The sequence below is a fragment of the Equus przewalskii genome, chromosome 1 (assembly GCF_037783145.1).
Source record: "Equus przewalskii isolate Varuska chromosome 1, EquPr2, whole genome shotgun sequence".
NCBI classification, from domain to species: domain Eukaryota; kingdom Metazoa; phylum Chordata; class Mammalia; order Perissodactyla; family Equidae; genus Equus; species Equus przewalskii.
The window spans coordinates 98,783,680-98,801,148 of record NC_091831.1 but is presented as its reverse complement, the minus strand read 5'-3'; positions in this window follow the sequence as shown (position 1 = coordinate 98,801,148).

The window sequence follows — 17,469 nt, the reverse complement described above, 5'->3', positions numbered from 1 at the left end:
GTTAATGTGACCTACCAGAGTGGGTAATAGTAGTTAGTATCCACCTCACATTGCTATTATAATGATACAATGATAGAAAGTTTCTTAGAGCTTAATAAACTTTACCTTCAGGGGAGGAGGGTTCATTTCTGTTTTCAGTTCTCCATTTTGTTCCTGAGCTTCCAACATTTTTGCATATGATTATTTATTCAGTAATTTTTTTGTTGCTGCATGAAGTTGGCTATTATTATTATTTGTCCCAGTGACAAAGAATCCTAGCTTTACCCTAGTCCCTACCATAGGTAGTCACCACCCTCTACCTTTCTGTGCTCCTCTGGCACTTTGGCCAAATCTCCACCAGCATTCATCACATTCTATCATATTTAATCATTTCTGCATCTACCTTTTCTGCTACGGATGAACTTCAGGAGAGTGGGGGCTGCCACTTAATCATCTCTCTTGTCCCAGTGCCTAGCACAACATCATGTTCATAAGTGCCAGAATGAAGAAAAATGTCAGCACTCTCAACATTTTCTGTGTTTCTTTTCTTTCCTCCTCTTGGTCATGTTTTCCTCTACCTTCTTGCACATATAGAATATACTTATAAAAGCTGTTTTAATGTCCTTGTCTCCTATTTCTACGTTCTCTGTGATTTCTGAGTCTGCTTCTATTGACTGATTTTTCCTGTGGTTACAGGTTGTATTTTCCTGCTTCTTAGCTTGTCTGGTAATTTTTGATTAGATGTTGGATATTGTGTATTTTTATGTTGTTGGTTGCTGGATTTTGTTATTGTATGGAATTTTGTTTTGGCATGCAGTTAAATTATTTGGAATCAGATTCATCCTTTTGAGGTTTGCTTTTAAGTTTTCTTAGGGCCCTTAGAGCAGCCTGTAGTCTAGGGCTAATTTATCCCTGCTAATAAACCAATGTGCTTCCAAGGATTTTACCCATTACACGTGTATTAAGAAGTCTCTCCACTCTGGCTGATGGGAACATAAACTATACGCAGCCTCGTGTGAGCCCCGGAAATTGTTCTATGCACTCTTTTCTGGTAGTTCTTTCCCCAGTCTTTGGTAGTTTCCTCTCAAGCATGTGTAGATCAGTACTCAGCCAAAGACTCAAGACCCTTCGTGTAGCTTTATCCTGCCTCCCTAGAAATTCTAGTTGCTCTGGCCTCACTGAATCCCCTACAGTATCACCTCATCTCAGGGAGATGACCTGGCTCTATGTGGGTTCCCACTCCCTGTGCTGCAGCCTTGGAAATACCTCCGGGCAGTAAGCTAGGGCAACTGTAGGGCTCACTTCAGTTGTTTCTTTCTCTTGGTGACTACAGTCCTTAGCTACCTAGTGTCCCATGTCTGATAAACATTGTTTTAGATATATTTATCTGGTTTCCTTGTTGTGTAAGGTAGGAGGGTAAATCTGTTCCTGGCTATTCCATATTGGCTGGAATGGGTATAACTTTTGCTATTGCTCTGTGTCTGGGTGTTTTTAGCTTGTGAGAGAGCCATGCTCCCACCTCTTTCATGTCCTTGACATCACCAGTTTTGTATCTCTCTGACACGCTAGGCCAGGGTTTCTCAAGCTTGACACTGTTGACATTTTGGGCTGGAACATTCCTTGTTGTGGAGGGTTGTCCTGTGCATTGTAGAATGTTTATAAGCATCCGAGGCCTCTACCCACTAGATGCCAATAGCACATTCCCCACCCCAGATATGACAATCAAAATGTTTCCAGATATTGCCAAATGTTCCCTGGGGACAAAAATCATCCCCAGTTGGTAACTACTAGTCTAGGATATCAAGTTGATAGCAAAGCCCTCACTCATACCTTTCATGTAGTAGAGGATTTTCTATCCCTTGGGTCACGTACAGAGATGTGCTCTTCCAATCAAGAGTTTACCTCACTGGGAAGAGGTTTCATTGGCCAACATATCCAGTAATCTTTCAGTGACTTAAATGCCTTTTGTTCTGATCACTTTGGCAGAGAACATGAGAGAAAGACTCTGAACCTGAAGAGTGAGGTTGTTACCTACACATCAGTTTAAGGTGAAGGGGAGATAATTGAAAGAGTTCATTTTCTCAGTAGGAATGTCCTTTACAGGAAGTTTCATAATGGAAGCACTGATAAGAATCATGGAAATGGTCTTCTTAGTGTTTTTTGTATGTTCTGGAACAACAACAAACAATTATTGAATAGTGACCCCATAATTTGCATGTGGAAAATACGCCATTAAGGCTAAGAAGAACGGATTTATCTGAGTATTGTGGAGATCAGTGTTCTCTTACCATGGTTCAATAGATATAACCATTGCTGTAAACATGAGGACAAACAAGAATATTATCACCAGTTAACAAAACGTGGGGAAAATCAAAAGGCTGTTGACTAATAGAAACTGAAATCCTTCCTTTAATGAGCTGCCTCATGCATCTTCCACGTCTTTAATCTAGTGAATAGTTAATTTTTTTCTTTGCATTTGAAAAATTGCGCAATTTGTTTTCATTGAAGAAAAATCAGAAAGTCCAAATTACCTCAGAGAAAAATACCATAAAACAACCACCAGAGATAAATACTCTTATCACCTTGGCGTATATCCTTACAGATGCCCTTTTGTCTGTCTCTACCTCTACACCCCTGCCTCTACACATATACCATCTATCTTTTTTTAAACAAATTGACATCCTGTTATATATAAAGTCTTGTAACTTGTTTTTTTACACATGACACTATATCATAAACATCTTTCTACATTAATAAATATACAGCTATATAATATTTAAAGTGGGTACATAGTATTCCATTAAATGAATGGAATATACTTGAATCAATCTCCTATTACTAGACCCTTATGCGTGTTCTGAACTTTATCTTTATAAGCAAGACAGTGATGGACATCCAATTGTATACATTCCCATCCACTTTTCTAATTATTTCCTTAGGACGCTAAAGTATGATCTCTCAGTTTATTCCCAGAATATGGGCCATTTACAAGGCATACTTCTTTTAAAATAGAATCTGAATTAGTGTCATGATTAAACTCTCATTTAGTGAGGGTCAGGAAGGAAGTTTGTGAAAGTGGCCCAAGGGCCAGGGAACTGGAGAAAAACTTCCTTTGCTCAGGGTGCCAAGGATGATGTACTGTTTCTTTAAAATCCCGTATTCCAAATGGCGTCTTCAACTTTATCCTCAGTTTGTTATACAAGTGAAACATGGAGAATTTTTTAAAATAAAAAACAGAGGAAAAGAAGATGACAGTCACCCATTGTATTAGTTTTCTGTTGCTACATAATGAATTACCACAAACTGAACTTAAAACAGCAAAAATTTATTATCTCAGAGTTTCTGCGGGTCAAGAGTCTGGGCACAGCTTAGCTGGATATTCAGCTGTGTCTCATGAGGTCACTATCAAGATGTCAGCTGTGCTCTGGTTCTCATTTGGAGTTTGGGGTCTTCTTCCAAGCTCATTCAGGTTGTTGGCTGGATTCAGTTCCTTGTAGTTACAGGATTAAAGTCCCTATTTTGTTGCTAACTATTAGCCAAGGACTACTCTCAGCTAGAGGCCACTGACAGTTCCTTACCATAAGGTCCCCATGGGCAGGTCATAACTTTTCTTCCAGGCTAGCAGGAGCTCTCTGACTTCTCTCATCTACAACTTCTAGACCCCTTTTAAGAGCTCACCTGATTAGGTCAGGTCCACCTAGGGTCATCTTCCTTTTGATTCAACTGACTCATGGTCTTAATGACATCTGAAAAATACCTTTTGCTGTATAATATAACATAAATGTAGGAGTGAATATCCCATTGTATTTACATGTCCTGCCCATAGTCAAGTGAAGGGGATTATACAGGGTGTACATGACAGGGGTTGGAATCTCGGGGATCATCTTAGAATTCTGTCCACCACATCCATAATTCTAGTCTCCTAAGAAAACTGCTCTTGTTATGTTCTAGATTTTTGTCACCCCTATGGTCAGGTATTTCCTTAAAAAGAAATAGTTGTAATTATAGAGTTCAGTCACCATCAAATCTTTTTTTTTTTTCTGCTTTATCTCCCCAAGCCCCGCCTATACACAGTTGTATATCTTAGTTGCACGCCCTTCTAGTTGTGGGATGTGGGACGCCACCTCAACGTGGCCTGACGAGCGGTGCCATGTCTGTGCCCAGGATCCGAACCCTGGGCCGCCGCAGTGGAGCATGCGAACTTAACCACTCGGCCACAGAGCCGGCCCCAAATCTTTTATTCTCTTCATAATAATATGCCAATGTGTCACTGCAAAATTTAGATGAGCATTATTTGAAATTTTTGGTTGATGTCTGATATAGACTGAATGTTTGCTTGCCCTCAAAATTTAAGTATTGAAGCCCTAACCCCAATGTGGTGGTATTAGGAGGTGGTGTCTTTGGGATGTGATTAGGTTTAGATGAGGTTGTAAGGGCAGAGCCCCCATCATGTGATTAGTGCCCCTCTTAGAAGAGGAAGAGACACGAGAGCTTCTTCTCTTTGCCATGTGAGGACGCAGCAAGAAGACAGGCATCTGCAAGCCAGGAAGAGAGCTCTCACCAGGAACAGAATCTGCCAGCACCTTGATCTTGGACTTCCAACCTCCAAATTTGTGAGAAATGAATGTCTGTTGTTTAAGCCGCCCAGTCTATGGTATTTTTTATAGCAGCCCAAGCCGACTAAGACAATATTATGAATGGGATTTTTTTCCCATTATATTTTCTAATTACTTCCATTGCCCGGATTTTCAGAATTTTCCACTTGATTCCTTTGTCATCAGTTCCTCATCATGGATGTCAGGGGACATTGGGGTAGTGGATTTCTATTACTTTTTCTATTGTTTTTATAGAGGAGAGCTGAAGTACTGGAACCGATGAAGGATGGCTTCTCCCAGACAGACTTTCCTTCACCGATGAAATATTTATGATGACACGTTGCCTAGCAATGGTCACCAGATCCTCCTGCATACATAAGAGGGAAATTCAAGGGGGCATTTCTCCTAGAGACGCAGCAAAGAGAAAAACCAGCCTAATGAACACAGCCTCTGCTTCCTTGATGAAATTCCTCCTAGTTTCAGGCAAAGAAAATGTTCATTGGGGAAATGGTCGTGTAGGCTAGAATAATTTAACAGCTGGGTGAGAGTGGAGCAAGAGGAAGACTTTAAAGAGATAAAAGCAGACAGACTGTCAGGGCTACGTATCTGTCATGTAGCAAAATGTTTTATTTTTCATCACTGCCCACTGACGTGTCTCCTGACAACACTGTCCTTGTCCCTGTCATCTTGCCTGGTTCTGACTGTCGAACTGCTTGGCTCATTAAGGTAAACCAGGGCACCTGAGTTGAGGTCCACAAATTAAGGACCCATTCTTTTCAGGGGTGTTGGTTTCCAGGCATTAGAACATTTCACAGAGAAGGGGGCTAGGATGGAAGTCCCATTTAAAATGAATTGTGTTAGAATATAATTCTGTTAAAGGATGGGGTGTTCAAAGACTGTACGCTTCCTCAGAAGTCACTTTTCTCTTCCCAGGAGTTATCATGAAACCACAGAATGCCAGAACTGGAAGGAATTGTTGAAACCACTGTGACAGAGCCCAGTTTTCTTCTTTCTCTGTCTCCCTCTCTCCCTCCTTCCCTTCCTTCCTCCTTCTCTCTATTTTTAATCACCAAGAACATTTTTCCCTCTCCTCACAAACTGCACATTTTGCAACTAGAGTCACCACACCAAGTAAATGTAATTCCAGGCAAAAGCAAAGAAACTGAACACCTTCGTTAACAGGTGTGGCCTTAACACAGGTAAGTGTGCAATTTCTTTTAAATATTTTGCAATATTGAAAGTAGCTTGCCAACCTCATAATTTCCTTTGTGGATGCCAAGGGGCAAAGCATCCCAAGCTTGAAATCATGAATCTAATCTATGTTCGTCATTTTCCAGATGATGGAAATTTCCAGAACCCATGTAAATTACCTCGGCGGGCTCCTGAGTACTAAGCAGGCAACCTGGATCAAAGACCTTGGAGAGTGATCAGAGACCACGATGGTACATTGGAATCATCTGAGGAACTTAAAAAAATACTGACACTTGGATCCAGAGATCCTGATTTAGTTGGTGTGGGATGGGGCCAGGGCTTCTAATTTTAACGTGCAGCTGAGATTAGAGACATCGTAAATGCTTTCAAGTGTTGAGAGTAACTGATCAGGGATCTTCTATTGACAAGCTCTCTTCTCCCCATCCCCACCCTATTCACTTTGCTAATAGAAAAAGGACTTTAATTCAGAAATGAAGAGAGACATCAGCTGGGCTTTCAAAGGCAGGGAGGAAATCCTCGTGGCTTATAAAAGCCACTCTAAAGACTCTTGCAGACATCTTGTGAACAGTTTGTAGGTCTGGGCAGAGGCGTGCCTGTAGCCAAGAGGGGTGGAGCCGGGATAGTAACGAGTTGTCTGTCGTTGGACAAGTTGTAAGAGTCTCCAGAAGTTAAAGGAGTCTTAGGAAATATGGGTCTTGATAGATAAGAGGCATGTAATAGGAAATAGGGGAGACTGTGGCAAACTGGAGACTGGGCACCCCCGAAGAAGGGCAGCTCCTGCTGTCATGCAAAAATAGGAGCCAGGTGGTGGAAGATGTCCTAATTTTTCAAGGTAAGCCAGAAATCCAGACTTCTATGTGAAATCTCCTGCATTTTACGTTTTGGCAACACATTCAAACATTTTAAATCCACTTCTGGGTATCGGCTGGTGGCGCTCAGCCTGGGAAGGGCAGCAGTTTGTAATCTCTGAGCCACATTATTTCTAAGATCTCTTCCAGCTCTAAGTTGCTAAGAATTCTTATTTGGGGTGGGTCTATATGAGAGTTGCACCAACTGTGACAACCCCTAGAGAGCCCATTTGGCAGTCGCTGTTATTTTACAGTTCAAAAGTTTATTTTGTCTTGGCTCTCCTCAGCCCCAGCTACTGTAGCCTGCTTGCTCTTAAGTACTCATGAACAGTGGAGGCCAGGCACAGCTTGATCTCCTCTGGGTCTCAGCATCTCCCTACTCTAATATGGGGATGACAGCTGAGAACTGTGGGCAAAGGCTCCAGAGCAGTGTGCTTTCTATATGCCATGACAGGTGCTCCTGGGGGTGAGGGAGCGCCAGCAATCCATGCAGGATGCTCTCCCCAGAGCTGAGGTCAGAAGATGATTTCCATAGGTTAAACTACTTGTCACTGAGCCTCAGTAGAAGACTAGGTTCCCCTCCACCCTCTCCCAGCTGGATTAGGCTTCTAAAAATATCTCCAACAGCAGCATACTCTATCTGATGGGCTTGACAAGTTATAGTCATCAAAGTCAGTTCCTGCTGCTCAGCCAAGAGGAGTCTGTCCCTGGTCAAAGTTTCACTTACTTGAAATCTGTCACCTTTCCCAGGTCAGCAGAGAGCTGATGGACATTTTGTTTAATATAAGAGTGAATGCTCAGCTATCCAGTCTGACTCAACAGCGATAGCCACCAGAGAACCTTCTTGTCTTTGTGATCTGGACTTCAGTAGAGAGGGACCTCTCTACATGTCAGCCCCGAATCAGATCTGTGAGAAGATTCTGTTTCCTAGCTGTTGGGCAGCCTGGAATCTTGCTCCTCAAAAGCTGTGGGGCATCTTTATTTGTTCAACACTTCTGGGAAGCACTTGAGTAGAAGGATCGAGATCTGTTGGGAGGTTTATATCGTACAATACTCAGTGGAAAAGTATACAAAATGGATTGCACACTATTATCTATTTATCTAATCTCTCTATTAAGGAATAGAAAGAAACCCTCTGAAGTATTCAAATTGACAACCTCTGGGTGCTAATGTGACTATGGACAAATTTTACATGCTTTATGCTTTTCTATATTTACCAAACAACCCACCAACATCTGGCACTACCTTAACATACTTTTAAAACGTTTTTAATAGTTTATATTAAGAAGCATTTTTAGTTTTGTGTAAACGTTTGGGGTGAAATGTTATTAGGGTTTTTTAATTACTTTAAATGTTATTTTACTCTTAGCAGGATAATAGAGTTAGTAACTTCTGATAGCGATGGATATTAGGTTCTTTACATTAGATAAAGTTGCTTCAAATCACAGGAACCAGTTGTGCAAATAACTGAACAAACTTTTAAAAATATTTATATCCATTTGATCTGGTAGTTCCATTTCTAAGAAACTATCTTAAATAATGTTAAACGTAGAAAACACTTAGGCATGAAGATGTTCATCACAGTGTTATTTATGAAATAAAACGCTGGAAATACTTTAAAATGTTTTTGTTAAGGAGTTAAGTTATGTCTAGTTAACGTAAAATATGAAATCATTAAAAATGATAACCATAAAAATTTTAGTAAAGTGAAAATGCTTATATTTAATGTCAAAAGCAAAAAATCTAGCAAACAAAATTGCATATACAGTCTAATCACACATATGGAGATTATAAGTAGTATTTACTCCCGTGAATTGTGATGAGAATTAAATGAAATAATGTATTTGAGTCCTTACTAAAGTATTGGATACGTTATAGCATTCAATAAATGTCAGCTCTTAGTTTTCTGTACACATGTAAATGTTTATATTAAAAAGAATAGAGGAAGGGTTATTCAATAATTCTTTTACTTTCGTGGAGTGGTGAGCGAGTTGCAGGAGGATTTTCTTTCTATTTTTCACATTTTCCAAATACTTCTTAATGAACCAATATTCCTTTAAATATGAGGAAATAAAAGCATATAAATGAAAATAAAATAAAGGTTACTCTACGTTTGGATTCCCTATTAAGTCAACAGAGTGACAGAGGAGAGGGAGACTCTTGTGATGCTCTTGTAGGACCCCCTGAGTGGTCCAGGGTTGGGTGCTCTTGCCCCACTGAGTGGTCCCGGACTGGGCTGAGATGTTGGTAGTAAGGGCCACAAGGCAACGCTTAGGAAATCAAGTAAAGATGAAACACATGTGACAGACTTAAAATTCTCAAGGAAGGAATAATCTGAAACACATCTTAAGGATGGATTGGAGAAGGAGACATCCATGGGTTTGCCTCCTCTTTCAGGAGCAGTGGCTTGGTGCAGTGTGGAGATCTGCCTCGACAAAAAATTATAAACTTCTCCATCAATTTCAGGGGTACCTGTTGTACTTTCATCTCAGTCAATCAGAAAAAAGCAACTGAGTGTCGATTGTGTCCTGTCCATTTTGCCCTAATCCAATACCTAGCAAAATGGCCTCTGGGAGGGCTCTGCTGGTCATGGCGCTGACCTGAGTAGGCAAAAGAGGTGGTCATGGTGGGTGGGGGCACAAGATGCTTATTCAGGAAGATGGATTTTTGAGAAGAAATATTAATTTAGCATTCTAGGGGGTCTTCCTACTGTGGATTTTATCCTCCTAGCCATTCCATTTCCTGCAATATTTCCATCCCAGAATGCATGTGTATGTAAAGTACTTTGGGAGGCTGGTGTTTGATAAAAAGCATTCTCAGCTTCATCATTTTGATGGGCATGTTCCATTAAATGATCTACTCCCACTGGGTGATAGAAGACGTCAAGGGTGAGTCTCTTTTACAAGAGTTCTTGACACAGGCTTGGAACCAAGCAAAATCTTCATGCTGGAAGCTGTTTGCTATGCAATGGCCAAAGATGGCGGTCTCCTCATTGTACTCTCTTCTCTGCATTGGATGTGAAGACAGGCACCAGGGTGGGGAAGGGCAGGTGGCAGGAGGTCTCTGCCATACGTTCAGCTACTCGCATGTCCTCCTGGAAGGACTTTCTCTCTTGCGGCATCAGAGGATTCCATTTTTTTTGCTTTGGGGCTGCTGGAGGTGTGTGCCCCCTGCCTTTCTTCTCTGTAGAGCTTTAGGTGGCATCATCAGCACAAAGGTAGAGTTAGTTTCTTACTTGCCCATCTTTATTTCCACTTGGATTCAGGGCTGAGGAACTAATTTCCTGCCTTGTTGCACTCAGAACCTGGAGGCAGTTTAACCTTTGATGACTGAGTTAAACTCTCAAATAGGCTGAATAATCATTAGGCTTTAAATTAAGGATTAAACACTCCATGAGGCTCCCAGTGTGAGCGCACTCTGAGTACAGGCTGCTTCCATGGCTCTCAGTGTGGAGGTGAAGAATGTGATCTCAGTCTCTCGAGGCTCAGCTTGTGCTGGCAGCACAGATTCCATCCCTGAACTTGTAATGTAAAATCTTTGCTCTTCTTCTCATAAGATCCAGGGACTTCTACAGTACCCATGTGCAACTAGCTCAAAGCAGGTTTGGTAAATATTTGAAAAATCAAATCTCTACCCTGAACACATTCAAGGTTGGTCTACCCTTAATAACTCTACTTGTCATCTTTGCTACTGCTTTGCTGTGTGATATTGGGCCAGTCACTCAGCTTTCCTAGGCTTTCTAAGATGAGACAGTTGGATCAGAATGCTCTAGCTTAAACTTTGATGACTCTATTTTAGGCAGGGACTTCAGAGTTCCTATTTTCTTCCTGCTTCTGTTCTCATGAAATAATCTTAACCTTCAATGCCTCCATCTATCCAACTATTATATAAGATATACAGATAAAATGTCAGAAGAGCAAATATTTTGAACTTCTGCCACATGGGCAAAACACTTTGGAAATTCAAAAATATGCCACAATCTCTGCCCTTTGGCAATTATATTCCACGGGATGCTGGTTCCATAATATTTGATAAATCTTTAGGGGAAAAAAGATGTTAGGGGTTGAATGAATTTGGTTAAGGCTGCATACTACATCATCCTCTTAAAAATATGCAATGCACACTATCTTTGTGGCCTGAGATATCCTGTTTAACTTCATTTAATCAGCATCTTCCCAACTATTCAATCCATGGTGATCTTATTTATCTGCTTAGCTCACAATTACCTCGCCCACCTAAACTCGCTTACTCTCTCAGAACAGAGGGCATTTAGAAGCCATTTCGGATAATCTGATTCATTGCCTAGCAAGAGTTGATTAGACTAGAGATGGGTCCCTCCCTTAAACTGGGCCAATCAGCTATAGTAGTCCTGGGTCCCTCCCTTAAACTGGGCCAATCAGCTATAGCAGTCCCCCTTTAACCTGCAATGTACACTGAAGCAGCAAAGAACATCAGTCTGTAGAGGAAGCAAGAACAAAGCAGAGAGGCACTGAGGGACAGAGGTGAGAGAGCATCTGCATGGCATCCCTGATCCAGTCCATTCCTTAGGCCCCGCTGACTGAGGGTTCCTGGGAGACTTCTGTATCTTTAGACTAGGTTCTCCTTTTCTGCTCAAGACACAGTGAGTGGTTTCTGTACCTTACAATGGGAAGAATCCAATTTACTTTTTTGTTTTTTTGGGGGAATGCCAAATAGCGTTTCCTTGAATCTGCAGAGTAGTTGGCCATAATTCCTTCTAGAGTACCTTGGGAGCTGGTGAGAGGCTGAGGCAGGGAGCACTCTAGCTGTCAGACCAGCGTTGGGGCAGAACGTCAGCATTTAGCTGGTTGGTGAGTAGGTAGAGTGGTTTTGGTACAGGTCATCTCTTGGGGCAATGGTGCAAAAGAGGCCTAGATAAGCAAAATTGTGTCAGAAACAAGAGTGTGGCCGCTTTCACATGCAAGGTGTTACTCTTTTGAAGGACAACAGGGTCTCAAGAGTATGTTAACCATGTTTTTTATTTTATGATGTTTTGACATTTTGGGGGGGTTGCTTGCTGGCAAGGGAGAAACTGCCCCTTGCAGGGCCAGCCAATTCCAAGAGATAGTAAACGACTTGCCTTTGAACATGGCTTTCATACGCAAACCAACCAGTCTTGGGTCCATATCCCCAGCCACCTCCTTTATCTAACTCTCACAAACCAAGTCAATAGTCCCCTGCCCCAAAGCACCCAGGGATAGGTACCAGGTAACTAGCAGCAACTCTTATGCCCCAAAGCCCATTGGAATTATTCAAACTAGCCAATCCTAAGATGTTTACTCTGCCCTGCCTTGCTGTTCCCATGGAAACCCCAATAAAATCTGTGGTCTATGCTTTCCCCTCGCTCCTGCTTCTTTCTCCTGACCAACCCTGGTGCTTCCCCATGTCACCCTGTGTGCCATACCTCTCATTTTTAGGGGAACCATGAGTAATGCTAAACTTTTCTTTCAATGGCGTTGACCCCTCCATGTCATGACCTTTATAAATTAAGGCCTAGGTGCAAATTAAAAAGCATCAGAGGGAAGGAGCTAACCTATGAGCCATTTCATAAAAATCTTCAAGAGTAGATAAATATGTTCTTTAAAATCAAAGAAGGCAAAGTTCAGAGAAGTTAAGTCCGATAGCCAAGGTCAGATAGGCAGCACCAATGGAGGTAGACTCAAAACATGCCACCCTATGCCGAAGCACATCCTCTTAACCACAGCTAAGACAGAGGCTCCCTGATCCACACTGTGCTCGGCGCTGGGCACATGGGATGAACATGACAGATAATGGTCTTCATCCTTATGGAGTTTATGCTCATTTTAGTGAGGAGACAGACACGGATAAATGAATCTACAAAGAAATGGATACTTTGAAACCAAGAAAGCCCTAAAAGTGCAAGGTAGTCAAGGAGATAACTAAAAGATCATTCTAAGTGAAAATAGCCTGAAGTTGGAGGAAGGTGAGGATTTTCGTTACTGAATGGAGATGAGTAGAGCCGACTTAAAAAACAAAAAGCAACAGATATTAGTCAATATATCTTATTTCACCCAATGTATCCCAAAATATCATTTCAACACATAATCAATATAAAATATTAACAAGATAGTTAACATTCTTGTTTTCATAATAAATCTTTGAAATCCACAATGCATTTTACACTTACAGTATATCTCAATTTGGACTGGCCACATTTGAAGTGTTCAATAGCCACATTTGCCCATTCAATATTCCGTATCAAACAACACAGTGGCAGATTATCTAGATATAAAATTCTAGATTGATAGTTAGATTCCCTCAGCCCTTTGGAAATACAATTCTGGCATCTGTTATGCTAATACGAAATATGATGCCAGTCTGATTGCCATTCCTTTATAGGTAATTTGGGTTTTTTCCCCTTCTTTGATTGCTTTTAAGATTTTTTTTTTGTCTTCAGTATTTTGTGCTTTCACTATAATGTTGCTGGAATTAATTTCTTTATATATTTTTTGCTAATGATTCCATGTGTTGTTCAACATAAGAACCCAAGTCTTTTTAAACTTGGGAACGTTTCAACCATTTTTGTTGAATAATGTTTCTCCCCCCTTTTCAATGTCTTTTTCTAGAAGTGACATCAGGTACATGTTTAATCTTCTCATTCTATTCCCCATGTCTTTTGACAGCTCCTCTATAATATTCATCTTTTTTCCTTCTCTACAGTATTTAGTGTATTTCTTTAGTGTTTTCTTCTGGTTTACTTATTTTATCATCAGCTACATCTACCTAATCTGGTTACCAAAGGTATGCTGGGGTTTTTAATTTTAATGACTAAGTTTTTAATTTCTAAAAGCCCCACTTAATTCTCTTTAAAATGTCTTTTCAAAAATTCTGAACTATTCTTTCATTACAGTTCCTATCGCTTCTTCCATCTCCTTAATTCTTTTGCTCATTTTTTAGTCCTTCTCAAATGGTCCTATTACCTCCAGTTCTCCATGTGATACATTTGCAGACTCACCCTCATTGTCTTCCATTTTCTCCTTGGGTTTATAATTTCTATTATGAATTCATCTCCAGTAGGGGCTGCCGCGTCTATAGTGGGCTGTGGAAGGGTTTGCGTATTAGCGTTTTGTGTTTGCTTTGGCAAGAGTTCTAGGAGTTCCACTGGTTCAGGAATAGTTTTGTGTTCCTTTCTCAGTTTAGGGTTTTTTCGCCGAGTGGGTGGCTTAATTTTGGACTATGTATCCATAGTTTCTATTTTTCCATTTTGTAGAGTTTACTCACTTTTTCTTTATCCCTGGCCCCAGGAGGACAAGTTTCCTTGCTCTTTTCCCAGACCTGTGGGCAAAGCTTTGTTGTCTTCATTTGGAGGATGGAGTATCTCGTAAGGCTCCAGGCTTTATGCAGGGGCTTATGTCTAGCTCCCGAACTCCTAGGTTTGATGCTTCACATGGGGCTAAAACCCTAACCTCTAGAATTTGTTTGGGCTCAGTATCCATGGGAGCTGTAGTCAATGAACTGCCCCCTTATTACAGTTGCTTAGCTTCGAGGTCCTCTTTCATTTCCAGAATCTCAGGTCTGGTCTTCTTGTTTTCTTTTCAAGCTTATTTTATAACTTTTTGATAACCCTTTCCCATAATTTCCATTTGTCGTGGAAAGGTCTTGTGTCTTCTAAATCTACCATATTCCTAGAAGCCTTCTGTGCATTGCTTTTATAACTTAAATAAAAGGTAAGAAAACTCTTTCTTCTTCTTGTCCCACATACTTCATGTTCCCTGTCGTGGTTTTAAACAGTCTTTTCAATAAATGTTGTTGAGATAAAAAGTTTTTATGACTGTGTTGTTATGTTGTTATGACAGAGCTAGAAAGAAAACCATTTGTAGGCTTTCTTTGCCAGAAGAGCAAAAGAGGCTATGTGTAGGGGTTTGGGATCAGACAGGGTCCAAATCTTGGGATGACTCTCTGGCTATATGACCATGATGTCTGGACTGTCAGCCCTCTGAAAGCAGATACTTGCTGTCTGGATCTCCACTACCCTGTTCCCAGCACAAAGTAGGCCCAGAAATATTTGTTGAATAGATGAATAAGCAAATAACTTCAATTCTCTGATCCTTTGTATCCCTGTCTATAGGATAAGAGTAACACTGCTAACATTGTCATGTGGTAGTGCAGCTTAGAGTTGGTGTGTGTAAAGTACCAGGCACACTGTATGTGCTAAAAGATACGTACTGTACATGGTTCTAGAAAAGAGAGGACCATGGTTTTATTCAGAGAGTGGCCAACGTGGATCATGTAAGATTTTATAACTAGTCTCTTCTATGACTCCTTGCATGCGTTGTGCATTTCCCAATCATTCAGATAGCGTTGTTCACCTCTGCACATCTCCTAATCTATCTACATCTTTTGGCTAAGAAGGCTGTCACAATGGATGTAGTTCTCATGGCCCCCTGCACGGAGCTCTTATCTCCCTGTCATTCATGTACTGCCCTCTCATAGACTCCTTCCCTCATAATTAGTGCTTGTTTTTCTTATCATCCTTTCACTCGATAGCTTGCTGTCTGCTGTCATCCTTAGCTTTCCCTCAGATCCTTTGAATGCTTTATAAAGGTCAATTTGGAATCCAATCTTGCCCTCCCTCCCTTTTTCTTGTAACTATGTTGTCTCTGCAACTTGAGGCTATTGCTGAAATAATTTTTATCCTTTGCTGGCTTCCAAATGGCTGGATAGCTCTGTTTTTTGCCTGGATTTTTTTTATATATATACTTTTAGATCTACATGTGATTTAGAAGTCTTTGTCAAGGGACTTTATTTGGTCTAGCTTTTGAAATCTATGTGCTGATTTTCAACTTGTGAATAATCCAATTACTCTTTCATGGATTTCCTACCCTGTCTCCATGCCTGTGCCAGGTACTGTGGAGACAAACAACAAAGGAGAACGTTCTGTCTCTGAGAAGAGTACAGTCTTATTGGGGAACATGCCACAGGTGGCATTATAGGATAGTATCAAATAATGTATAACCAAGTGGGAAATTATGGGACTCAGACTATGAGTGGCACATGAATTCAGAGATGAGCAAAATCCTTATGGCTGGAGTCATCTACAGAGTTTCATGGGGTAGAAGATTCTTCAGCTGGGTCTTGAAGGAGAGGGAAGATTTGAACAGGCGTGAGGGAATTACAGATGTGGAGCACAGGTAGCCTCAAGCATGGTGTTCCGGGGACACAGAGAGGACACTCGCTATTACAGAGCAGAGTTTATGCTGAGTGGTTAAGGTGGGTGATTATAGAAGGCCTTACTAGGATGGGAGGGGCTCTTCCCAGAAGAAAGCATATAAAGAAACAGATTGCAGAGGAAATACGTATGTGCCAGTTTGGGTTACCTTTGGTGGTCTTGGTCTTATACCATCCACCCTGCATAAACTTCACACTCACACTGGCAGTTCTGGACTGGCCAGCGTCAACTGGAGAGGATTCAGAATTCGCTCTCTCCGTCCAAGACTGCTCAGGATCCACATCTTAAGTAGAAGCTTTTACCAACAGAATCTCTGAAAAGGTTTATACTTTTTCCTTCAGCTTGCTTTGGCTACATCTGCTGATTACAGAGCAGTGACAACTGTCCTGAGTGGGCCTCCTGCCCTTGTGTCCAACTCTGTGTGTCTTGAACCAATTGTGATGGTGGGAGGAATTTGAGACATTTGTCATTTGGCCAAGAGAACAACCCGTGCCATGGCACAGAAACTGTGTCCTCTGTGGCATTCCCCACGAACCAAGCCCAGACACGCCCCAGCACTGCAGCGGCTCGAGGTTTGCTGTCCACTGTCACCTGGGCTACTTGAGCCTTAGGAGTGACCAAGTGCAAGCCAGGCATGGTTCAGAGTAGCACAGTGAAGGAAGCCGTGCTTCTTGTTCAGTTACAGCTGAGGATAAGAAATGTGGCTGTCGGTCCCCTAGATTATTTCCTGCTTCTCTTACTATCATCATTTCCTTGACTCTTTCTCCCGTTCATTTCCAGGAGGGGTAAATTCAAGTGTTACTTGCTTTTAAGAACTGTCAAGGAGTAAAAAAATATAGTTCCTACCTCTCAATATAAAGATGTCTCAAGTGACTTTAATGGACAAATGTGTCAGTTTGGGTAGGAACAGGCTAAATGAATCAAGGATATTTTGCCTTTGGAATGAGTTTGACTTGCTGGATTTTGCTAAACTGCATAATATCTGTAGTAGGAAGCAACACTTCACCCAGACCAAGACTCCATGGGGTATGAAGTAGCTCAAGGAGGTTTTCGTAAAATCCTTTGGTTTTCTGTCACTATAGTGTGTTAAGAGAACCGACATCGACAGCAGGGAATGGTGTGCTGGGGTGGAGTTACTCTTGTTTGAGTTGGAGGAGTTAAGAAGGGGCTACCCTGTGTTTAATTTGAGTGGTCTACGTGGTATTATACAAATTATTCACACACACACACACACACACACACACACACACACACACACACACACACACACACACACGCTTGCCCTGATCTTGCCCTGGCAATCAGAAAAATGGCCTGATACTCAGATTACAGGGATACTGGAAAGACAACAGAGTAAAAATCATTCAATTAATGAATCAACAACAACAGCAGCAATAATAATAAAGAGATATGTGGCTTCTCCAGACCTTCCTGAACTTTGTGTTATTTGTGCCATCATAGTTTCTTTGTTTTCCTCTGCCCACTGTGACACCATAACTGGTGTAGTCAGTGGCCAACATCACACTTGTGCTGTGGCCTAAATCTAGACGTTGGCTGATTTCATTACCCATTCTTTGACTGCAAGTGATTGCAAGTGGAAAAGCAATTGTGTCACATGCAAAAGAGA